At 38.1% G+C, this 25,329-nt stretch overlaps 1 protein-coding gene across 14 annotated transcripts in view; it reads left to right on the forward strand.

Annotated features, from left to right (window-relative positions):
- Positions 1-3,262: 3,262 nt before the first annotated feature.
- Positions 3,263-25,329, forward strand: part of BAZ2B (bromodomain adjacent to zinc finger domain 2B) — a 163,601-nt gene continuing 141,534 nt past the window's right edge. For 13 of the 14 annotated variants that reach the window (XM_042783805.1, XM_042783813.1, XM_042783807.1 and 10 more), the window contains exon 1: positions 3,264-4,474. The gene's annotated coding sequence lies outside the window, so the exon portion shown is untranslated. Of the gene's footprint in view, positions 4,475-25,329 lie in introns of all 14 variants that reach the window. The other variant, XM_042783818.1, reaches the window with a different exon arrangement.

The following is a 25,329-nucleotide window of genomic DNA, read 5'->3' on the forward strand; positions in this document are numbered from 1 at the left end:
ATTCATCTTAGCAGCACCTTTCAAAGGGTTTAGAAGAAAAGCTACCTATATACTGATTTTCAGCAGTTAAACAGCATTTCTTAATGGAAGCAACTTATTGGTAAAACATGTATCCAGTTGCAAAGCTATTACGTTTGTTTTGTATTGTTTATAAGCTTATTTGTGCTTTTAAAGAATCCTTGGTCTTTCGTGCTTCTAACCTCTTCCATTATAGCGAGAATTAGATCCTCATTTGACCACTCTAGGATGACATAATAAAACCAGGGGTGTACAAGCATAAAGCCAGGAGCGCTTACACACGTTAACTTCTATAAATAGCCAGCAGAGAGTGGTAGCATAACCTCTGTGATGCCGACAAGTATCTGTGATGAGAATAAACCTCCTAAAAAGTAAATTCAGCAAAAGGATTATGCTCTTAAATGTTACTACTTTTGAATGCAATGTTTGAAAACAGATTGCACATCAAAATTGAATTATATATTAATTTATTAATTAAAATCAACCTTTATATTTTTTTATTGATAGCATGCATTAAGTGCTGTTTCTACCCTTTATCAGGGGAATGACTAGTCCTACTAACCTTGCAAAAACTTTGTTATTTTTTTTCTTTGATGGTAACTTTCTGCTGGCCCTTATTGTGTGTCAAATCTGCCTTAATGTATTTTATGATAATGAAATACATACTTTGCAAACACTACTCCAGGACTTCTGCTAACAGAAGTGTAGTGTGCTTTCTAGCCTCTAGTGAGTACTGCATAGCCTTTTAAAACACTTCCAAAGACTTTTTGTTTGTTTAGGTGTGTAAGAAGAATAGACCACATTACAAGATCAGAGTCTGGAAGTGTTTGTGTGGGTTTTAACTTTACTCACTGACCTTAGAATGTCACCCCACAAACAGCTGAATTACTACAAATCAAGTGTTGTAAGCCTGTGCTGTTAACCTGTGAACAGGGGTGGAGAAGAGAAACTGGCTTTGCCTTTGGGGAGATCATTACAGTGAACTCTACCGACATAGCCCCATAGGAATTTTGGACTCGACCTTCCAGATATTTATGTATGGTACGTAAATGGTTCTAGTGACATCAGTATAATTATTCAAATGTGTAAGGTTACATGTCTGTAATGTGGAACTTACTTGATTTTATTTCTGTTTTCCCCAATTCAGCAATTAAGTTAATGAATGCATTGGTGGGTGCAACTAGTTAAAGAGATGTTAATGATAGGGTCAATAAGCATAGCAGAAAAGACAAAAGGAACTACAAAACAATACTCTGACATGGTATATTGTGGGGGTTTTTGGCACTTACACTGGAAACCTGAAAGGAATGCAAAGGCTAACTCCATTAGTAATTAATTCATCATACAAAGGAACGAAAAGAAACAAGAATCCTGGTTTTGTAGTATACATGCTCCAGTTTGAATTTGCATTTTTAAAAATTGAGAATTACAGCTCTAATATTGCCTGGGGGAGAACAGCCAAATTTGAATGCTAGGAACTGTTCTGATGTAATAGTTAATCACTTAAAATGCATCAGTAGCATCCACTAAAACCAGCTTCTATTGAATAAGCATATTGAAACAAAGGAATTGTTAATACATTTTTTAAAACCTTAGTAAGTTTTGCAGTAGCAAAACCGATTTGTTTCTGACCAATGGTAAGACAGTAACTTTTTAAACATATTTTGGTGTAAACTATAAAACACTATATAGTTACTTAAAACTATTTCAAATTATTGACTGAAGGCCAAGTTAATGTTCAGTGCAATAAGAAAGATATTGTTCATATTCTGATGTCAAATATATCCCATTGGTTTAAATTTGGAGAGTTGGCTGAACTTTGTGAAGAGAAGAAGTATGTGTTGGGGCCTGTAGCTCTGTATTCAAGTTGATTAAATCCTGTCTTGCTGAGAATGACAGAAAACAAAGATTACATAACATTGTCCAAACATATACACATTTTTATTTTTCACAAGATACTATGGTTTGGCTTACTAACAGCAAAAAAAAAAATAAATTTTGAATGACTTTTTATAGTAGTTGTAATAATAATAGATACTAGATTTTGTTTTAAATGTTACAAGCAGAGATACTAAATATGTACATAACGGCCAGTAAATTTGATAGTGAGTTATCTAAATCCATTGTTTGTTTCCCCATATAAAATGCTGTTACCTCCTGAGTCACAATACTGCTGTTTTGGAAGATGCATGAGTTTTTGACGCATAACATTCTGAGCAAATCAGCTATTTATTGTACCCATACTCATTCATATCCTACGCTCTCTTTTCAAGACCATTATTAGTAAATTTTGAGGTTAGAGAGGTACTGACCCAATCAAACATGTACAGTGCTTGGCCTCCAAGTTAATTAAATACGGGTTAATAACATATTATAAGGAAATCATTGTCCTTATTACAGTTATTAGGTAGTTAGTCAAATTATAGCTTCACAGGAATGCAGAGCATGGAGAACTCAGGACTAAATTATGCATTTGAACCTTAGGCCAGCTTTTACTGTTGAGACAGTTTGCTGCTAAAAGAAATTGTGTGTCATTGAAATTAAATGCCTTTCTGGGGATGGAAGGTTCCAGTTTTTAATGAAATTACTGAGTGTGGTGTAGTGAAATGATTAAAATCTGTATTCCGGGAATGTGGCAGACCAAAAAAATCAATAAATGCTAGCAAACCTTTGCTGCTGAATGTGAATCCTGGGAATGAAATAAACTAGTACAAAAATAATAATTAAAAACATATCAGCACATTAATGTATTTAGCATGAGTCTCATGAGACATCATCTTCACTAATTTTTAGCATACATTTTACTGCGTAATGAGAAGCTTTCTTTTCTTATACCCGTATTAGGCAGCATTTTTGCCCTTCCCCCAGTGTTCCTGCATTGCAATCATTGTGCTTGCACTTATTATGTTACAAATGACCGAGGTAAGGCTGACATTCTCATTGCATGCAAAAAGAGCTAGTCTGCCAAGCTTTTTTTTTTTTTTTTTCCTAATGAAGCAGCTTTGTGAAATCTCCCCATGTGTTAATACTAATGAAGATCCTCCAGCACAATTAAAATCACAGCCAGTGGCTGAAGAGGAAACAGAAAACAATGGCATCTTTCTACATATGCATATTTCTTTATGCTGAGATCAGCTTTATTTAGAAATAATGTTGATTTTTAAAATGCTTGTATGTAGCATTTAACAAGGTTAACAAGCTGTACATGTTCTTGAATTCTACAAGTATGATTTTCACTAGCTCATACTGAAATCGGTTAGATTTTCTTCATTGCACTGTGGTGTAACTTTGAATCTATAATGTTAGGGTTTGTAGGGAGCAGTCCTTTGGCTCTTGAAGTGTACTTTAACCCTGCCTGAGTTTGAAACTATGCCAAAGAAAGAAAAAAGGGGAGGATACAATGTGTGTAGCTTGAAGGGTTGGTGCAGGGAAGTACAGCTTTTACTTTTTTACAAATAACCTGTGTTGGTGGTTTCAGGCAAGGCGTGAACATTGGCATTTAAAAGATGTGCTGTTTTTTTTTTTTCTTTTTAATTCTTGTATCAATAGCTGATGAATTTTAATACTCACCCATAACTAACTTAATTCCCCCCCCCCCCCCTTGTTGCCTGTTTTACTTGAATTTAATTTACCTAGTTCTTCTAGAGCATGAAAGTTGAATGTTGCTTCCCCTGTGAATTTCTGATTTGCTAGGCTTCTCTAAAATGTCTCCTCTTTGGGAAATAGGTCGTTTTGTTGTTTTTTTTTTTTTTTTTTTTTTTTTTTCCTCCTTCCCTTCCTGTAGATGGCTATTGTTTGTACCACACATTCTTTGTTGTTGTATTAAATTTTACTTTTTTACCTGAGCTTTATCTGCAGTGTAAGAATTCATTTACGTACTTAAGGTGGGCAGTCGTCTTTCTCCCCCGATCGATGAAGTCATCGTTAAAAAAATGACCGAATGCAGACTTGCATCCTTTTGTTGTTGTTTGAAAAACATGAACTGTTCATAACTTTTTCTAAACGAAAAATAACTGTACCGAGTGAGCGTAAAGGCTGCGCTTGGGAAGCCCGGCAGGCAGCTCTCTCCCCCTGCTCCTTTTAGGAGCTGATGGATCATTTATTACCGCGGCTGGAACGAGATAAACAATTCTCTCTTTTCCCCGTCTTGTTAACAGCAACTTGCATTGTTGGGGAGAGGAGAGCTGGCTGGTTGACGTCACTTTCGGTTGGTGAAGCTGAATAAACCTTGAAGAGGGATCGGCTTAGTCTGGCGCGGCGGCGAGGGGCACGGACCGGCCGGCGCTGCGCCCGCAGCGCGCGCACCCGCCCCCGCCCCCGCGCGCGCACCCGCCCCCCCGCCCCCTCCCTGAGCTGCGTCGGACTCCGGAGAGCGCCGGGAAGGGACGGCTGCCCGGCACGCGCACCCAGCCTTCGGCCACCTGAGACGCCGGCAGCGTTCTCCCGAACTGCCGAGGTGAGTTACGGCCGCTCCTCCGGCTCCCTGCAGAGAGCGGGGAGAGTTTTTTTTTTTCCTCAGGATGAGCACCTGAAACGTTACAGCGTTTTGCCGCGCTGCGCTCGTGCTCGGGTTCCCGAGTTCAGGCTGCGTCTGCCTCCCCGGCCGTTTCCCTGCCGGTGCGTATCGCCTCTTTGTTGTGGTGGGCCGGCCGCGTCTCTGGGCGCGAGTGCGGGTCCCGCCATGGGGCCCTGCCCGGGCAGGGCTGCGGTCGGTCGGCGAGTCCTGGGGCAGCGGCCGGGACCGGGGTGTCTCGGGACGGGACAGCCTGCGTCCCGAGCGATTTTAAACTTTACTCGTGGCCGCAAGCCCGTCCCTTGGCCGGGCGGCGCCGGTCACGTCTCTGCCGGCGGTCGCCCGCAGCCTCCTGGGCGGTGCAGCGGCTGGCGGCGGCCGCCGGGGCGGCTCTTTTGTGTGGCGCGGCGCGGTGCGCTCCGCGCCGGCCCTCCCGCCCCTCGCGGCCCCCGCCTGCCCTCCCGCTCTCGTCTCGCCGCCGCTGAGCTGCCCCGCTTGCCTCGTCCGCCGCTGGCCCGCCGGCTGGGGCTGTCAGGCCGGCCCAGGCGTGCCGGTCGGTAGTGCGCGGGCGCGGAGCGGCGTGAGGCGTTCGGCGGGGCCGCGCGGAGCGGCCGCTGGGCAGGGACCGCGGGGAGCCGGCGGGAGCGTGCTCTGCCTCCTGACGGGCGTCCCCTGCTCTCCGCGTGCCTTTGCGCTCCCGAACGCGGGTGCGTAGGTGTACCTCACTCCGCGGTGTGCGTTAGCAGGGCGGTGGGGTGGGGGGCGGGCCGGGAGCGGACGCCGTTCCGCGCACCCGGCTCGCTGCGGGCCTCTGTGCCTTTATCTTTGTGCGTGCTGCTTCCTTATAAAGAGAAACAAGCAGCTGCAGCCCTGGGCCGAGTTGTTGAAATTTATCCCTTTGTGTATATTACAATATCCTCCATTTTTCTGCCCTCTAAACAACGAGCCTTTCGCCATCTTGGGCAAATTCTTATTCCCAAGTCTGTCCGTCTCTTTTAGGAAAGAATGAGTGGAAATCCTGAAAGTCCTTTTGGATAAGACTCAAAGTTTAGGAAATGTTACAGGGACAGACTGTGACGTCATGTAAAGTTTAAGGGGAATTTTTCCAAGACTGTGTGCTTTCCCCCGGAATTCCTGATCTAACGTGTTGCAAACCGCACTTTAAAGAGAAAGGTTCCTAGTTGAGACTGTACGTTCAATAAACGTGAAGAATATTCTTCTTTATCTGGTGTCAGGTTCTGTAACAAGTAGAGAAATAATTGCACTTTTGGGTCCTTCTCCCCCCCCCAAAGCCGCCCCCGCCGCCTTTTTTTTTTTTTTTTTTTCCCTCCTGTCCTGGCCTTTAGTATTTAATACGTAATGCTTGCTTAGCTGGTTGTTGAAGAAAAAAAAAATTCCAAAGTTCGTATGTTAAATAACAAATCATATGGATATTTGCATTATTTTGTAGTAGTAGTAATCTGACATAAAGTTGACATGAAATAGTCGGTACAGAATCTTTCCTGAGGAATTAACCATTTATACTTGGGATGAGGAAAATGGAAATACAGAGTTGTTCCATTTTTAAATGACAGATTTAGGGAGCATAATTGGAAGCAACAAATTTATTAAGCTATACTGTTAAAAGGTTTCTCCTGAGAAGTAGCTCTAGATTTGTTACATGTAGTTTGGATTATGTTCCAGATACTATATAATGTAAGTGCAAAACATAGTTACTATGCTAAACTCATTTACCAAAAAAAAAAAAAAAAAATCATCTCTACCTCTGGTTGTAAGCTCAGTATCAGCTGTTGTGAAAAGGGAAACAATAAAAGGTACTGTTCTGTTAATTTACTTCTGAATTGCCCTTTTGTTTTTTTTAAATCTCATAAAAGTTTTTTTTGGTCACATGAGATGACTTAGTGAAACACAGGGTACTTGATAAGGAATAATTATTGTAGGTAAAGTTCTGTTTTTTTCCATTCTTTTTCCTATACTCGTCTTACTTGCTGCATATTTACAGTCACAGTAACGAGAACATGAAACTGCCTGTATTTAATTTGCATTTTCTTTGTCTTCAGGGTTGGGGAAAAACATTGACAACAGTTAACACAGAAGGGAATAGGAATAGTTGTTAGCACATCAAGACTTTTTCTGTCCAAGTCAGTATTTAATGATGTGCCTGAAGTGTCCTTAATGTTATGTTGGAACAAGTGTCAGATACTGATGTCAGGGGGGGCTGTGTGTGTGTGTGGTGGTCTTTTTTTTTTTTTTTTTTTTTTTCTTCTTCTTAAGGCATCAGAAAGTGTGGTTGTATTGAGTATTTGCCAGCTATGTGAATATTAGGTAGATAAAAATGTTTAAATAGTTGAAAGCATGTACAACAGATGGTTCTACATTATACGTACAATAAAGGTCTAGAAGATTTGACAGGTTATAAGTGGTGAGCAACAGAGGATAAGTAGTTTCATGAAATGAGAGTATACTTGACATCTCATACCTATAATAAACTATGTACGTGTTTTTTGTCACAATGCTGCAAAATCAGTAAACTACATAATATTAAGAAAATGGTAGCCAAGGTAATTTTTGTAAAGTGTGTATAGAGGAGGCATTAGGAGTTGTTAAGGGATCTCTTTGGTGTTCAAGAAATTTTATGTTCAGTTCACGCAGGGGATATTTGTTTAATCATAGATAGTACCAATTCCTTGTAAGCAGTGGAGTACTAAAATCAGGTTGTGATGAAGTTTTTCATAAATAGAACTGTCTGGGGAGTAAAAAAATGTTTCTTCAGATGGTTGGGCAATGTTCCTTTTTCATTACTGACCCAAAGTTTGTTCCGAATGGCACAAAATAAGGTTTTGTGACTAATGTATATTGAAAATAAACTAGAATTGTGGTACTACTATTCCTCATCCTGATTTTTTTTTTTTTAATTAAATACTGCTGTGCTTGGTTCTTTAGAAATCAGTGTTCCTGCAAAAAGTAATTGTTTTTAAGATTTGTTCTTGTAGATTATTTTAGGTTGTCCATAACATTGTAAAATTATTTGAATAATGTTAGGGGAAAGATAACTGAAGACATGCGTTGTACCTTTTGCTGAAAAATAGTAGGTTCTCATGAACATGTAATAAGATGCTTTGCATTTTTGAAAGATGAATTAGCAATATTTTTATATTATGGAGGGAATGAGTAGTGGTTGACCACCGAAGTGTATTTGTTTAATCTTTGTACGGACCTTATGATAAGAAGAAAGTGCTACAGTACAGGACTGATTTTTTTTTTTTTTTTTTTTTGGTCTTTTTGGGAGACACTGAAAATGCAAATAAGGAAGTAATGAAAGTCTTTCTCTTTAGGTCCTGTTGTCCTTTTTCTCATTTTCTTTGTTTGCATGTTTATTATAGAACTTCAATGTAAAGGAGCAGATGTTTTGCAAAACATCCTGATGTGTTGCTTTTTCTTATGGGAGTGCATAACTGTTCCTTCTGATGCATCGACTTGACAGCTGGTTGATTTCATGGAACTGCTAAGAAGCCATTAGTGGTGTCATTGAATTGAAACAGAACAGTCACTCCCAGCTTGAACTGCAATTGTTAATGTCTTTGTTGCTACTTTTCTGTTCCTACACAAGATGTGGAATATCACAGTTGCAAAGAAAAGGAAGTTTGTGCTCTCTGTCTCCCTGAATTAGGGAAAGGAGGCATTTAGTGCTTGACTACTGCTTTTAGTTTCATAATATTCTTATATGGCATATTTGGGATTAAGAGATTTTAGCTGTTGGGGGGGTATAGATTTAGCACAACCAAAAACGCAATTTGCTACACTACCCCTGCACCCCACTGCCCATGACATATGAAGGGAATCCCACAGTTCATATCGCTTCACTGTGATTCTACCCTCCCCAGTCCCTAATGCAGGTATCTTTGAATAAAACCAAATTTTCTTTTTTAAATCTACAAACTTTATTCTAACAGAAGATTACAGAAGAGTGATGCTTTATGTTCTCATAATTTCATTTGGCCCAGTGAAGATTCTTGAAGTGTACCGGTTTTCTCCCAAGTGTGACTCAAACTTTTGAGTTAATTTGGTTCTACTACAGTACATTCAGTAAATGATGTCATACCACATCATAAACTAGTTTGTAATTGTAAATTGCTGTCAGAAGAAACACTGACATAGGTGTCAAAGACAGTAGTGGTTTTTGTGATTGTTGGATAGTTTACAACATCCTGAACATTGACAAAATGTAGTAAGTATGTGTTGGTCAGCGTCTTTTAAAGAAATTGGAAGTTTGTGGTGAAGATAACGTTATGCAGAATTCAGTTTAGATATAGATGATCTTCCGCAGTGCGTCAAAGAAGGAAATGAAATGTCCTCGCTGTGACTGACATGTTTTTAAAAAATTTTTCGTTACACTGCTAGGTTTTAAAACTTCTTATTGTATTTTTTCTGTGTAATAATAGAATAAAAGCTCATTTTTGTTTTAAGTGAGTGGTAAGGGTTTAGAGTTCTTCCCAGTTTATTCTTTACTGATGAGGAAGAGAAACAAGGATACTGTATTAGTAATATCAGAGAAAATAAATCCTCCTCCAACCCACTCCCCCAATTTTTGCCTTCCTATTTCAAATTAAAAACAATGAAGAAGAAAAAAAAGCAATAAGGGAGTCACCAGAAGATTTGCATAAGGAAAATAGTAGGTTCCCATTAGTTTCTTTATTTGTACTTCTATGTAGGTAAGAACTTCTTAGTTCTTACTGTGTAGGTAAGTACTTCTTAGTACTTCTATGAAGGTAAGAATATGTTAGTTTCACTGTTAGACAGATAAGGACTCCGATGCACAGAAGGATTTAGTCTTTTACCAACATCACTAGAAGTTGATGGTAGAGGTATGAAGAAAAACTGTGTTCACTGACTCATCTGTAATGTGCTGGGTAGATGTTTCTTTGAAAACTGAAATGCATGGTTTGTTCTGCAGAGACTAATGCTACTCGAATAAGTTGAGTGCACATAGTTGTTAAAAGAAATGGGGACCATGTTTTCATCCTGTCTTTGCAGAAGGGCCAAGTAAGATTCAGTGTATTTCTGTTACTTTGCTTCTTAATTATACAATTTTAAGTTTAAAAAGGTAGAATATTTAATCCAATTAGCACACAGTTTCACATGTTCACTGTGTTAAGTTCTTGCTTACTTTTTTGCCTCTTTATTGCTCTGAATTTACACTTAGATAATGCCATGTTTTTAAGCCATTCCTTAAAAATAAATAAATCAATATACTTTTAAAAGTCTGATACAGAAGTTCCTTTGAGATTTACATGGAGAATAACAAAACCCCCTTAATTTTATGGTATGATTTCGGTTTTTGTTTCTTTTTTGGGGAGGGAGGAGAAATTGTGATTTACTTTATTGTGGTATTGGCATTTAATGACAGCACCAGGTAGGTGAAAGAAACACTCGCAGAGAGTGAGGAAGTCATGCTTGTTTCAGACTTTTATGTAGCAACAAGAGAAGGAAGATACAGGGTTTTTGCCTGCTTAATTTAACAGAATTAATTTATGCATTTGACAAAATACCTAATACCAGTTTCTTTTCTTTTTATCTGTATGTTTTTTCCAATTGGTGGGCAAGAGACAAATATCAAAGATACTATACATTTTTAAGCCTTACCTAGTGACAGATGATCGATCTCTCATAGTCTCTGAAAAGCAGTGCTGGGCTTGTCAGTGTCGTTTCATTCTTTCAGGATGATGCCTGTTGCCATTAATGTGAAATCTCTCCCATTGCCTTCCTGCTCACACCCATCAGGGCCTCTTGAATGTCTTGTTTTCTGTGTCTAAAGGACATAAGACTCTTTTCACTTGATGTAGGTCAGGCATTGTAAAGAGCTGAATGGGTTAAGCTTTGGTAGTTTGCAAAAAGAGATTGCAGAGATTTTTCTAGCCCCTGAGGGAGGAATCACACAAAACCTTAAAATTCAAACTACTAAAAATGTAAAGGCACCATCTAAAAAGTTGGTCTACCTGATGGACTATTTACATTAGTAATTGTCCCGTTGAAGTCAGTGGGAATGCTCAGTATAAAAAGTTGTCTCAGGTAACCTTGGAGAAGAAGGTCGGCATAGAAATAATGCAGTGATTGTCAGATACTGTTGTCTTTTTGGAGCTCCACACAGAACTTGGTTCTGCTCTGGATTTGTTGGAAGGGATAAGGAAGAATTTTAATTTTTGAAAAATGGAGAACTCTACCAGTATTTCCTTGCAAATTACAGGAAGTGTAAGCTAGATTTCCTTTAGAATATTTATTAAACAGAGTGATTTAGAGGCACTAAATACTCTGCCTAGCTGATCTTGAGCTTGAATCTCAGTCGTGAGACTGTTGGACTAGAAGCTACAACTTTGAAACCCTCTAGGAAGTATGCTTTCCTTCGCTTTGAATATGTAGCTAAGTTTTTTTTTAATTTGTCACCCTACTAATTAATAGATTTGTAATAATGAATTAATGTTCTTCTAAAGCTGAAAGATTCTCTTTAATGAACAATGCATTGCATTTTATCAGATACTTATTTTAGAACAGTTGTGTGTGGTATCCAGATATAATCAATAAAACAACCCCACAACCCCTCTTCAGTCCTCGGTCTCTTCTTGTATAAAAGAAAACCAGTTTGACAAAAATTATTGTAGAGGTCCGTCGGATGTGTAGGGACATAATTGTATGTATTTTGCCCCATTTTCTGTTCTCAACACTTTTCCACAAGCATGCACTCATTAATCAAAGACACTGTACTCCTGCTGAGGGCAGAGAGGTTCATCAAATTGGCAGCCAGTTTGGTGTAAAGAACAGTGTACTAAAGCTCTTAACGTGCTAGGACATAAATAAATCTAAGGTCTTTGTATGCAAACCCTGGAGGTTAATACTGTATAATTCAGTGTCCTGTCTTTGTTTTTATGATTGATGTTTTTAAGTGTTTGAAGCTTGATGCAAGCCTTCAGGTCAGGGCTGACCATCTGATTGGCTGAAACAAAAAAAGCCTTAGTTTGGCAGAGGGGCTTTGGTGAATGCTGTGGAGATTTTTCTTTTTATTGTTATTATTTTTATTATTTTTATTTTTTGGCTGGGAGATAATTGATGTATTGCCTGAGCTGTTACAGGAAAGTTCTGGAGGCTACCCCTGCTGTGATAATGGACTTAGTGCATGAAACACGGATAGTTTGGTCCTATTTGTTCTGAAGCTTACTGCTATTTGTATCCGTAACAGAACTAATGTGTAGAACAAGCGAAAACTACTGGGATTTCCCTGTAGAAGTCGTGCAGGGATTTGGCTTTAACATGAATTGGTTGCATATTCATAATTTAAGAACAGCTGGTTACAGCAAGCACGTAGTGATTTGCAAGCTATTATAAACCATTCTACTCACACATGGAGTCTGTGCACGATCTTATATTTTTTTTTTTTATTGATCCTACCTGCATTTAAAATCTGGTCACTGCAGCCACAGAGGCCTTTCATTTTAGTTGTGCTTGCATCATAGACCAGACTCAGTATTAAATATTTAATTTTAACTAAATGCTGTACAAAATGATAAACTGTGAGCTTCGGAGAAACAGGGTAAGGGTGTGCAGTGACGTACATTTTAAATACAATTTTTTTTAATGTAAAGCAGCCTGAAAAACTAACATCAGCCAACCTTTGTAGTTCTCTGGTAGCTTTTGTTGTTCTGAATAAGAAATTTTTGTTAGATTTACCAAAAGTTACGTTGCTAAAACTGTAGCTGCTGAAATGTGTTTTCATGCATTATATACTCAGTGCTTTTGGAGGAAAACTCAGAAGTATAAAATGTGGTTATATTACACAAAATGATGGTGTAGTAAGATAGTCATAAGCACAGCCTTGTTAAGTATTATGTGGAAAAAACCATGGATGTATTAAAAATTACTGTACTCTTACATGGGTAAGCTTACCTGTCATAATGTGAAAAATATGTACTTAAGAAATATTGGTTAGTAATATATATAAACTGTGTTAGTAAAGTTGATTTCCCCCTGCCTCCCCTGCAGTTTTACGTTTCCAGGTTAGAAATGAAGTGAGGTGTTTCCACTAGTTTATACACTTAGTTTGATAACTTTTCTGTATCTTTGCTTGCCCTGGTGACTGGAACTTCTAAAACGAGAGATATGCTTTTGACCGTAAAAATCAGTTTCCCAAACATCCTTAGTTCCTGTGGGAATAAAAGGGAGCCCAAAATGCCCACTTTCACACATCTTTTTATCCAGTATGTTGTAAGTTAGTACTTTATAACCTGGCATGTAGACGGAAAGTATTGCTAAGGAAAGTCGTAAATAAATTCTTACTTCATGTATATGGATCCAGGAAGATGGGAAGCCATTAAGGAAGATTCCTTACTATCATAGTTAAAAATATAAGGCATACATACCTGAAAGAGAGTCTAGTTTTTCAAGCTGTATCAGTTGATTTAAAAAAAGATATGACTCCCTACATCTGTGGTCTTCTCTAAGTAGTTACAGTAATTTTAAAAAGGCTAAACCGTAAGAAATGCAAACCAGTATTTTTCCATTGCAGCTCTGATCATTTTTCATCCTTGGAGTTACCCTTAAGCACTGTACTGCTTCTTTTCAATGTTGATGAAAGGGTTAGATCAGAGATAATGGTGGAGAATACAGCTGTGTGGTTTAGGAGAAAATTGAGCCGGTAGAGTGCTCAATAGTCAGATCATTTGGGGACCCAACCTCTACAACAGCTGTAATGCCGGAAACAAATTCTTTATAGCACAGTTGTAAGAGCTTTCAAAGCAAGAAGAATTCCTCTGTTTTGGTACTTACCAAGTCTAATACTAGAAACAATAGAAAGTCCCATTTTGGCTCTTCTGGGGAAATTACCTTAAGTAAATGGATGCTTTTCTCCCTCTCCTCAAACACTGAGTGGATTAGTCTACTTAGTAATCACTGACAGTCAGACAACAGCAGGCAGCGATTGAATGTTTTCCATTATATTGTCAATATAGACCATGTTGAAAAGCTACTGTCCCCCAAAAGTGTGAGAAGTGGGAAGAAAGTTGACATCCAAACTCTTGATTAAAGACAATGAAAGTATGTATATTATTGAAAAAAATCACCGTAATACATTCCAGCAATTCTGCATCTTTCTGGCAACTTACTATAGAAAATACTCTAATGTAGTTATACCTGGAAGGTATTGGAAAAAGGAGGCCTTCCTTTGGGCAAATTGGTTTTCTAACTTGACAACAGCTACCAAATAATAAAGGGTTTGTGTAGATTACTTGCTACTTAATGCATGTAAGAGTGTTTGGAGAAGTAAATTTTAGAAAAGAAAGAAAAGTCTTAAGGAAAGAATAATGTCCTATAATGACAACAAACGGTTAGTGAACATCCTTTGTTGTTTGGCATATAACTGCGATATTAGCACTACCATTTTTCTGCAGTTGTCATCTTTTTTTCTTGAAATGCTTTTCAAGCTTTATCCGTCTCCCTCCCTCCCCCCCCCCCCCCCCCCCCCCCCCCCCCCCCCCCCCCCCCCCCCCCCCCCCGTGTAAACATATAGGAAGTAGTCTTCACTGAACCAAACATATTTTTGAATGAATGAAAACTATTGATTCCATAGTTGAGCGTTGTCCAGACGTTTAGTTTTGAAGTAGTAGTCAGAGGGCATGTGGGAAAGGAACCCACTCACTCTTGCTAATTTTAGGGTAAAAGTAATGTTCAGTGAACAAGTAAGTGCAATCAGTTACAAAATACTCTTTTTTTCCTGACATTAGGAACTAAAAGGAGCAGATCATGCTCGGTAATTTCCCTTTTGTTTGTATGTGATAAAGATACAAAGCAATTTGGAATATTTTCCTGTTTTTTTTGAGGAGTTTTCTATGCGTCAAGCTGTTTCTGATTATCACTGAAGTAAATTTATAATCTTTTGACTCTTGCAGATGCCAGTAAAGTTTCAGTGTTAACAATTACGAAGTTATGGATATATAGCATATTGCAAAGTTTATTGTGTTGATGTAAGTGGTTTATACAGAGTAGCATTTAAATGTAGCCTACAGTCTTTTGCAGTCATGGAAATGAATTACTATTTTGAGAGATCTATTAGTACTGTAAAGACTTGTAGGCAGGACAACCACTTTTTTATTTGTTTCTAAATGCTTAATTTATATAATTACTGTAGTTTTGGTATCTTGCAAAGTGCTTAAATTAAATACATGAGCAGTCATTTTATGGAATAATCTGTGTTATGTTGTAGGAGATATTTGAAATGTAGCTAAGTGGAATCTCTAACACACTTTGTAAAGCTGTATTTCTTATTTTTGCTTCATACATTGACCTCAACAGATCTGTCCTGCATTCTGTTACTTTCAGAAAACTTGGACTGAGGGAAGGGTTCATTCTTCTGTGTGTGTTGTCCCTTTTGCTTCTAGCAGCATAGGCAATAAGATAGATAATTTGAGTGCTAGGATGAGTTAGGTCGTGTGTCTAAATCTTCATGTTCATTATATTATGTTCTATTTATACACAGAATTTTATTGTTTATTTAGCAGCCTCTTACAAGTGTCTGTTTCCATATATAATTTGAGTGGTTCATAACTCAATAATTTGTACTTTTTCTGCAAAAGTTTGCTTAAATTTTAAAGAACTATTTGAATGCCTAGTTGCAAGTCTGGTTCTTTCTAGTAGTCACTTCGGATTTTTTTAGGAAAATGTCAAATGCTAACTTTTGGGAAGACCCATGTTGGAGAAGGTGACTCAGAAATAGTAAATCACTATTCTTTGCCGAAAACAGCAATGCAACTTGTAATACGTTGCCTACCGAGAACTGCTGATTGTGGAAAGCAGTGACAAACACTTAGACAGGTTTTTCAGAGATGTTTCAAAAGAATGATGTATACAGTATTTGGTGTTTAGAAGCAAAAGTTGCATTTTATTATGCTAGGATTTAGTCAGCCTGGAGATTCACAGTGACCCCTGTTTAAGTATAGCATTAGACAGATTGGTAGATAGTTCTTACCAGCCTAACAAAAATAAGGGAGCAGTGTAGAAAAGCTACCTGTGTTATTTAATCTATTTATAATCTGAGCATGTGAAGGGTAGAAATGAAGATTCATGTATTGTTTTGTACGTACAGTGGTTTAGTACTGTGGTGGAAGGTTTCTCTGGCTTGGTAAAAAGGGATGGTTACTGGTATGACTAATTGACACATTCATTCATATATTGCAATTCTAAAGTTTGTGATGGTTTAATTGGAGAAAAAAGTAGGATGACAAGTAAATGGCCCGTACTTTTGAGTTTATCTATCTTACTAGCCATGGAAGGACAATTGCAGAATCAGTTAATCCTTGTTTTTCAGGTCAAAACTATTCAAACCTAAACTGTTCCCCTGAAAAAAGGGCATAATGGGCCTTTCATTTTGTGTCTCTTATATTTCTTGAAAATACAGTTATTTCTTTTGCAGCTGGTGTGATGATTGGGTCTGTCTAGCTCACTGGCTGTCACCTATGCCACTGCAGTATCAGAAAAAAAGTTAAGATATTACTTGTTTCTTGAATACCTGTATTAGTGTTTATGGATAAAACAGTGGAAAACTGGCTCTAAAATGTTGCGTTACATAGGCAAAGGGACATCAAATTACTTCATGTATGTACCCAAGTTTGTAAAAGAGTTTTGCTTTCAGCACAAATTCATCAAATGCTTTATAGATTTTGATTTACTGAAATTTTGACTAAGTTTTATTCTGAAAATACAGCAGCTACGTGCAGATTAAAAGTAAGTTAAGACCTCACGCTAGTTAAGACCTTTTGAACTATGCTTACAAAGAATATAATTTAAGTTCATGAGACCCATATTGATTTCTAATATTGGCTAGCTTATCTTTACAATGAGTGATGTCATATTTTTTGATGACTTGGTTACAATGCAGGATATTTTTATTTGATGTGATTTGAAAGGACCTTATGGTACTGGCTGAGTTTATCTGTTAATGCAAAAAAAGGTTTTACAATGGTGAAAAAACATCATGCTTATGAAAAGATCAAACTGAACTGGAAGAATCTCAGGAAACTAGGTGGCTGTATGAAATTAGTCACTGATGTATTTGAAGTAATGCACATGGAGCAGAGGGAAGCAGGAAGAATAACATGAACTAATCATACACAGTGATGGGTTCTAAATTAATTACCTGCCATCAGGTAGCAACATTGGAGTCATAATGCACAGTTCTGTTAAAAAACCCCAGTTCAGCAGCGGTCACAATGCAAGTTTGACACATTACTGGTAGGGGAAAAAAAAGGACAAACCAGAAAACATCTAGGCCACTATATTAATTGAGGTCACCCTGTCAAGTAGAATGAAAAGCAAATGAAACTGAAAGGAATCATCAGTTTTGGAACACTTTCAATATGAGATGAGAGGATATAGAAGTTTTCGGCTTGGGCTATGACCAAGTGATATGAAGTCATGCTTGGAATAGTAATGTAAATAGAAAGCAGTTTTTTGGCATCTCAGATATGACTGAAATATTGACATGAAAGTAACCTAGTGAAACAAAACCCAGTAGCTTGTTAACATAAAACAAGGAGTAGTGCTTTTCACTTGATGCTGGCTTAATTTGTGGAATCATCCTTGAATGCTGTGGAGAGCAAAATTACAACACACTTAGAATGATTGGATATATTAATGTATTTATCAGTGGCTGCTGAACATGGTGATTGAAATGCAGTGTTAAATTTGTTAAATCTTCATATTTCTTGTTTCTGAGAAGGATATATACCTTTATCCTTTCTCTAAATGTTTATTACTTGTGTAGGTAGACCTTTATTCTGAATTATTTGCTGTTAATTTTGTTTTTGCTTGTATTTGATATTTTGTGTCTTTGATAATTTGTGTAGGTTGAATAATAAGGATGCCAAAAATAGGAAAATACTTCTAAGATTTAAATTAATATATAACTTCCTATATGTTTTCATGTGAGGGATTGAAAAGTAATCATCTTTGGTTTGTGATTGTTCAGTTTTTTTCAGCCATCACTGATTATCCTGTACTTCGTTCTTGGTTCCTTACTGTGCTCTTTTTGCGCTGAGTTTGTTAATATGAATTCTGCCATTAACATAATGTAATAGAGAAATAATTTTATGTGCTGTAACTTTAACCTTACAGACTTTTCCCATATTCTTTTCTGTCCCTGTCCATATATATTTAGTCTTCAGGTATATCAGGTGCGATGTTAGTAAACTCAGTCTTTACCCACCCCTGTCATTTAACTATTTCTTTACCTTCTCTCCAGCTCTAGGAACGTAATTCTGGGCAAGAGGATATTTTCATTCTACTTCATGAATAAATTCTCCTAACGCTAAAACTGATAAGATGAGCCTCATACACTTGTGAAATAGTCTGGATCTCCAATATTGTCAAAATTGCAAGGGCAGGGCTGAAGATAACATTCCATACCTAGTCTTTAGCCCTAATATATGTACTTCCCATGTATAAGAAACAGTCTTGAACTAACGGCATATTGCAATATTGCTTATATTAAGTATAGGTTGGTGTATGTAATCCTCTCTCAAGCTACCTGGAAACATGGTGGAGAGAAAAATAACATCCTCATAGGTTGTAGCCCATAACTTATTGTTAGTTTCAGCGGAGTGAAAAACAAATCAGAAGTTCCAAGACCAAAGGAGAAAAGCCTTCAGAAGGAAGAACTGTCCAGGAGATGTCAGGGTTAAAGAACAACACGTAGACCAAAGGAATCCCTTGTATTTTGCCATATTTTACTGGCAGAGACATGAATAAGGTTTTGTCCAATCAGCAGCCTCATTCTGTTTTCTCATAAGACAGTGGCCAAATATAGCAATGACTGGGTAGTACTTAGTGAGAATACTTTGGATTTAATCTCTGCTGCTTGTGGCAATTCAGGGCTGAGTTGCTCAGAAAGAAAAAAAAAAAATGGAGAGAAAACAGAAGCTATCTCTGTTCTGAAATAAGCCTGGGATAAGCTTATTTATTACGGTGCCAGATATGCATAAGCAAGTAAATGACAACTATTGTGTGTGCCAGTATATATGTGTGTTCTTATATAGGAAGGGGGAAGAAGGATTTTGCTGGATGATGAAGAGTTTTCATGCTGTGCAGATTCTTTCATAAATGAAGAGTTTGATGCTTCAGATCATACTTATGTGGTTATTTTTGCAGACTGGTTTTTGACTTCTAGCACAGGGCCTCTAATGTTATAATTTATATTTATTAGCATTTTGGAGTAGGGAGGTCTTTTGTGTGTGTGTATGTGTGTGTGTGAAATATCACTTATACCCTCAGCTGTTGTTTATCCTTTTTATTTTATTTGCTTTTCCTGATACCCCATCAGTTGCCATGGGAACCAAAGCAGAACTGGAGAACCAGCAGCCAGCAACTGAACTGTCTGACTTAGTTTCTCCTTCTCTTTCTATGGGAACCGATGTTTTAGAGGGGAAGATAGAGTAAATACTTGGCAACTTTTGCTTTAAGTTTTTGTAACCCATCTGAATTGGAAAAAAAGCACTTGAGAATAGAGTGTTTGTTATGGACTTGAGGAACAAGCCGTGAGTAGTCAGATTAATGTGTCAGTAGAAGACAGAATTGAAGAGCTGCTTCATTTTTGGATTTGACAAGTGATTTCATAATTTGATACATAAATATTTCATGTCTTAAGTTATTTGTTTCCATTAAATCCTGAAAGTGTCCGATTTGGACTGTAGTGCATGTCATCATAAATGCCTTTCAGTCACTGATTTAGTAAATGTTTGGTAGATATAAATAAAATTCCATTCAGACCAAACTGCACAGGTGTCTTACAAGCAAAATAACATGTATTTTAGCCAAATAAAGCATTCTAAAAACCAGTGACATGCCATTAAAACAATTCCTTTGTTTTTGAAAGTTTGTGTGGACAAATATTTGGGCCATGGACTGGATTCTTACAGGTGTCAACTGTTAATCCTAGACTAATTTTAATAATTCTTAGAGCACTGACTTCATTGTTCTATTATGTTTTTTTTTTTTTTTTTATTTAAAAGAACTTTTGAAAATATAGACTGTTTGCTTTGATGCATTTGAATAGTTGTTATATTTGAATACTTCTTTTTGACGACTGGAACTCATCCTTCATTAGTGCTAGAAAATTTAAGCTTTGGATAGTGCGTGGGTGTTTGTGTATTAGCATATATAAACATTTGGACCACAGAATTTCAAAATGCAACATTTTCACAGTGCATAATACATATTATAGCTAAGATGTAACGATTTACACATTAGAGGTAGAAATTAAAGCACATACTAGAAAAATAACAAGAAAATCCAGTTCTGTAATTTTGGGATTCTGAATTTGCCTTACAAGTGTTTAAAAATCCAAGCCATCTGAAACTATGTCAGGGGTGCTGTTATGAAATTTTTATAAAGGAGAGAATTTTGAGAAAAACTTTGCAGCATGTTGTTAAAATTTTGTTTTAAAAAAGGAGTTTTTATTTTTTATGTTCAAGAAGCTCTTGTTTAAAATCAGCTTTGTGTGGAATGTATTTTATATATGTTTTTATGAACTTTTGGAAGTCTTTAACATTGAAGAGAAATTTAGGGATGGGAGTAATGGGAAACTTGTAGTAAAAATGTATAAGGTGCTTAAAGAGGTTGGTCACGTGGCCAATACAAGTTCTTCCTTTTCATTGGGAAAAAAATGTGATAACAGTGTAGTAAACAACAAAACTGCTACATGAAAAATACCAGTTTCTTGTGAATTACAGTCTAAAAAAACCCCAAAAGACAAACTACAGGCTGTCAACTCAAGAGTATGTTGTTGGCATTATATTACATGGAAATGAAAAATAGCCTATCCTAAAGACTTCACACAACATTGCAAGTTGAGCTAATGCCTTTGGCTGGAGTAATAAACAAAAATGTTGAAACTACTTGGGTCTTGTGAGGCTTACAGTCGCTGAGGCATAGAGTTTGCATCTGGTGTAGAGAGGGCCTGTTGTAACTTGTACATAAAAGAAGGCTAAAAGAGGCCACCTGCTACATACAGTTTTCAGCCTGTTCTTCTGGATCACCTGTGAAAGGAGATGATTAAAAACACATCAGAAACTAGTGTAAAGATGTTACTCTGTTGGTTTGTTTTGTCTTTTTTGAGTGTGGCGGGTATAACCTATCAGTGCTGTCAGTGTGAACAACATAGTACTAAGCAGAGCATTTTTATGGGTAGTTGCTCCTTCAAATGCAGCTTTTAAAATAAGAATATCTTAGAATTATACTTGCTATGACATTGCTCCTAATAGTCAACAACATTATTTTTAAACACAGAAGCCCAAGTGTATTGATTATCATAAATGGGATTAACTATTACATTGGCCGTTCTGTACATGGATGTACTGTGTTTAACTTTCATTATAAGAGAAATAGCAGTACTAGGAATTTTCTAAGACTATGTGATAGATGGGTAATTCTAATGTGTTGAAATAAACTTTGCTCTAGTGAAACCAAACTTTTTGTTTGTTTTGAGTTTTTTTTTTTTTTTTTTTAAATGCTTTCTTAAGAGAGGTTTGTGGCTTCGGTATCACGATGATATTTTTAAAGGAACTTTTTGGATCTTAGTTACTTTGTAAGTGTCTTATTTTGGTTAGGCTAAATTTAAACAAGTTAAGTCTGCTCGTGAGCTTAAGTTAGTCTCTTATTCATGTATGTTGTGAAAATGAAGGCCTCCAGTTTGTCAGATATGCTTATTTTCTGAATGGAATATATACAATTAGAGCAAAACTGATCTAATGCAGAGGACTGTTAAATGAAAGTGACCAGATCCAGTGTGCTTACTAAGACTAACGTACTGTTCATCGTTTGTAAACCTTGATTCAACAAGAAGGTAAGCATTTCTTCCCAAATTGTGTTCCAGTAAATTAGATGAACTAGGGAAGGCACCCCACTGGATCTGTTGTTTGTGAACAGAGAAGGGCATATTGGTGAAGTGATGGTTGGAGGCAGTCTTGGGCACTGTGATCATGAAATGATAGAGTTTTCAGTTCTCAGGGAATTAAGGAGGGAAGTCAGCAGAACTGCTACCTTGGACTTCTGGAGGGCATACTTTGGCCTATTTAGGAGCCTGGTTGCCAGAGTCCCTTGTGAGTCAGTCCTGAAGGGCAAAGGAATCCAGGAAAGCTGGACATTGTTCAAGAAGGAAATCTTAAAGGTGCAGGAGCAGGCCTTCCCTATGTGCCAAAAGATGAGCTGGCAGGGAAGAATACTGGCCTGTCTGAACAGAGATCTTTGGCTGGAACTCAGGGTAAAAGAAAGAGAGTTTATGACCTTTGGAAGAAGGGGTAGGCAACTCGGGAGGAGTACAAAGATGTCATGAGATTATGTAGGAAGAAAATTAGAAGGGCCAAAGCCCCGAAAAGAACTTAATATGGCTACTGCTGTAAAAGAAAATAAAAAATGTTTCTGTGAATAGATAAGTAACAGAGGGAGGGCTAAGGAGAACCTCTGTTCTTCATTGGATGCATCAGGAAACATAGTGACAACGGACGAGGAAAAGGCTGGGTACTTAATGCCTTCTTTGCCTCAGTCTTTAGTAATAATACCAGTTTTTGACAGGTACCCAGTCCCCTTAGCTGGAAGACAGAATTGGCAATCAGAATGAAGCTCCCGTAACACAATTGGAAATGGTTAACTACCTAGTACACCACTTAAACACACTCACGTCTATGGAGCCGGACGGAATATGCCCAAAGGTACTGAGGGAACTGGTGGAAGTGCTTACTGAGCCACTTGCAACTGTTTATCAGCATTCCTGGCTAACTGAGGAGGACCCAGTTGACTGGAGGTTAGCAAATGTGATGCCCTTCTATAAGAAGGGCCAGAAGGAGGATCCCTGGAACTACAGACTGTCAGTCTGACCTCAGTGCCAAGGAGGGTAATGGAGCAGATCATCTTGAGTGCCATCTCATGGCAGGTACAGGACAACCAGGTGATCAGGCCCAGTCAGCATAGGTTTATGAAAGGCTGGTCCTGCTTGACTAACCTCATCTCCTTCTATGACAAGGTGACCCACTTAGTGGACAAAGGAAAGGCTGTGCATGTTGTTTACCTGGACTTCAGTAGAGCATTTGGCACCGTTTCCCAAGGCATTTCCTTGGAGAAACTGGCTGCTCGTGGCTTGGATGGGCATACCGTTCACTGGGTAAAAAAACAGGCCAGATGATTGGGCCCAAAGAGTTATGGTGAACAGAGTTAAATCCAGCTGGCAGCTGGTTACAAGTTGTGTTCCCCAGGGCTCAGTATTGTGTCCAATTCTGTTTAATATCTTTATCAATGGTCTGGACAAGGGGATTGAGTGTACTCTCGGTAAGTTTGCCGAAGACACGAAGTTGGGCAGGAGTGTTGATCTCATCTGAAGGTAGAAAGGCTCTATTGAGGGATCTGGACAGGCTGGATTGATGGGCGGAGGCCAGTTGTATGAGATTCAATGAGGCTAAGTGACGCAACTGGCACTAGGGTCACAACAACCCCATGTGACGCTACAGGCATGGGGAAGAGTGGCTGGAAAGCTGCCTGACAGAAAAGGAGTGTGTGGGTGTTGGTCAACAGCAGACTGAATACGAGCTGGCCGTGTGCCCAGGTGGCCAAGATGACCAACAGCATCCTGGCTTGTGTCATAAATAATGTGGATAGCAGGGATAGGGAAGTGGTTGTCCCCCTATACGTGGCACTGGTGAGGCCACACCTTGAGTACTGTGTTTAGTTTTGGGCCTCTCACTACAGCACAGACATTGAGGTGCTGGAAGCTCCTCCGAAGGGTAACGAAGCTGCTGAAGGGTCTGGAGAATAGGTATTATGAGGAGTGGCTGAGGGAACCGGGATTGTTTAGCTTGGAGAAAAGGAGGCTGAGGGGAGAGCTTATTGTTCTCTACAACTACCTGAAAGGGGATTGTAGTGAGGTGGGTGTGGGTCTCTTCTCCCAAGTAACAAGTGATGGGATGAGAGAAAATGGCCTCAGGTTGAGCTAGGGGAGGTTTACATTGGATATTAGGAAAAATTTCTTAACTGAAAGGGTTATTAAGCATTGGAACAGCCTGCCCAGGGAAGTGGTTAAGTTACCATTCCTGGAGGTCTTTAAAAGATGTGAGGATGTGGCACTTATGGACATGGTTTAGTGGTAGATTTGACAGTGTTAGGTTAATAGTTGAACTCTGATCTTAAGCGTCTTTTCCAACCTAGATGATTCTATAAAGGTGCTTGTTTAGTTGGATTCCTTGAATTGGGGCCTGCATCTGCTAATACAGATCTTGAGTGATCCCACTACACAAGTTTACCATTAGATGTAGGATGCAGTTAGATTAAGTCTATACATTTTAATCCTGAATAGATTTAAGTATGTGGCTGGGTTCATAAACAGGCATTGACCTACTGACACTTAAGGGAGCTAACCACATAAAACTGTTTTGCAGAGTCTTGGTTTTAAACTGGTCAGTGACTGGGTTCTTTTCATGCTTTCAGTAGTAACATTAATGCTACTTTAGTATCTTCAGTCATTTTTTTTTTCCTTCAAAAAATAATAATATACAAATTTTCTCATAAAAATGTTTTACCAGATTTCAACAGTCTTCTTGTTTCAATAACTGATATTTTCTTTATTACAAAAAATGTTTTAACCCACTTACACTGAATCACAGTAGTGAAGAATGTAGGCTCTAAAAAATTTAGGCTGTTTTTTTCTCGGCGGATTCCAGGTTTGAGCATTTTGGCTTTGTTTTTTAAACATAACTACATTTTCTAGACACAGTCACCAGAGAAAGAAGGGAAGTATTATATGTGGCTGTTGATCCAGTGAATATGATGCTGTTATGAATATGGTAGTGCTTTGTGCTCAAAAGTTTGGCTTTGGTGCATGTACACTATTCACATTAATCTTAATGCTCTTAATGATGTGGGGTACCATCCTAATTAAAAAGCTGCCTGTGATGCATAGAACGCCATTAGTTAAAAAATGAAATGCTCTTTTGAATACTGAGTCTACATAATGTAGATTTTTGAGAATCCTTAGCTATTGTCATGCATCCAGAAGCTCGTTAGCCTTGGAGCAGCAGATTAACATGTATTTACACACTTTATAAGAAACAGAGGTTGAACTCAAATGCTGTTTATGAAATGGAACAAGTAATTTCTGATAAAACTCAAATGCTTCTATAATGCTTCTGGTTACTCGTAATTATTCAGGAGGTTCCTTTGTGGCTCTTTCCCTTTTAAGTACCTGTTGTCAACGTGTAAAATTTTATGACGTTTTATGACTGTCTATTCAACTGTTTGTCCATGTGCCTGTCCATTCCATGGAGTAAATTTTTTTTTGCCATTTATTTTCAGACTTAATTGAAAGTAGGCTAGACATTCAAAGGTGAAGTTCTACACTTCTGTGAAAATCAATTGCTATATTGAAGAAGATGCACAGGTTAGACCTGCCAGCTGAGGAGACTGTAGGCAATATTAGCTTTACTTCAGCCCTGCCTCAAGCAGTTCTCCCAATTCCTCAGTGCGTGTGCACTATCCAGCAAGTATATATCCACTGTCATCGCTGATCTGGCCGAGGGAGTTGTTGCAGTGGGCTTGTATTTCTTGGAAAGAATCTGATTTATGGCAGTAGGAAAACGCAAAGGACCATCTTAGGAACACTGCTCGCAGGGAGAGGTTTGTTTTTTTTTTTTATTTTATTTTTTTCCTGCCACCTCAAAAGTAGCATGCACATAAGGAAACCTATAGTAAAAAGCTTTTGCATGATAACTTCTTATATATGT

Source organism: Tyto alba, unplaced genomic scaffold, assembly GCF_018691265.1.
Source record: "Tyto alba isolate M040663 unplaced genomic scaffold, T.alba_DEE_v4.0 Super-Scaffold_7, whole genome shotgun sequence".
Taxonomy (NCBI): domain Eukaryota; kingdom Metazoa; phylum Chordata; class Aves; order Strigiformes; family Tytonidae; genus Tyto; species Tyto alba.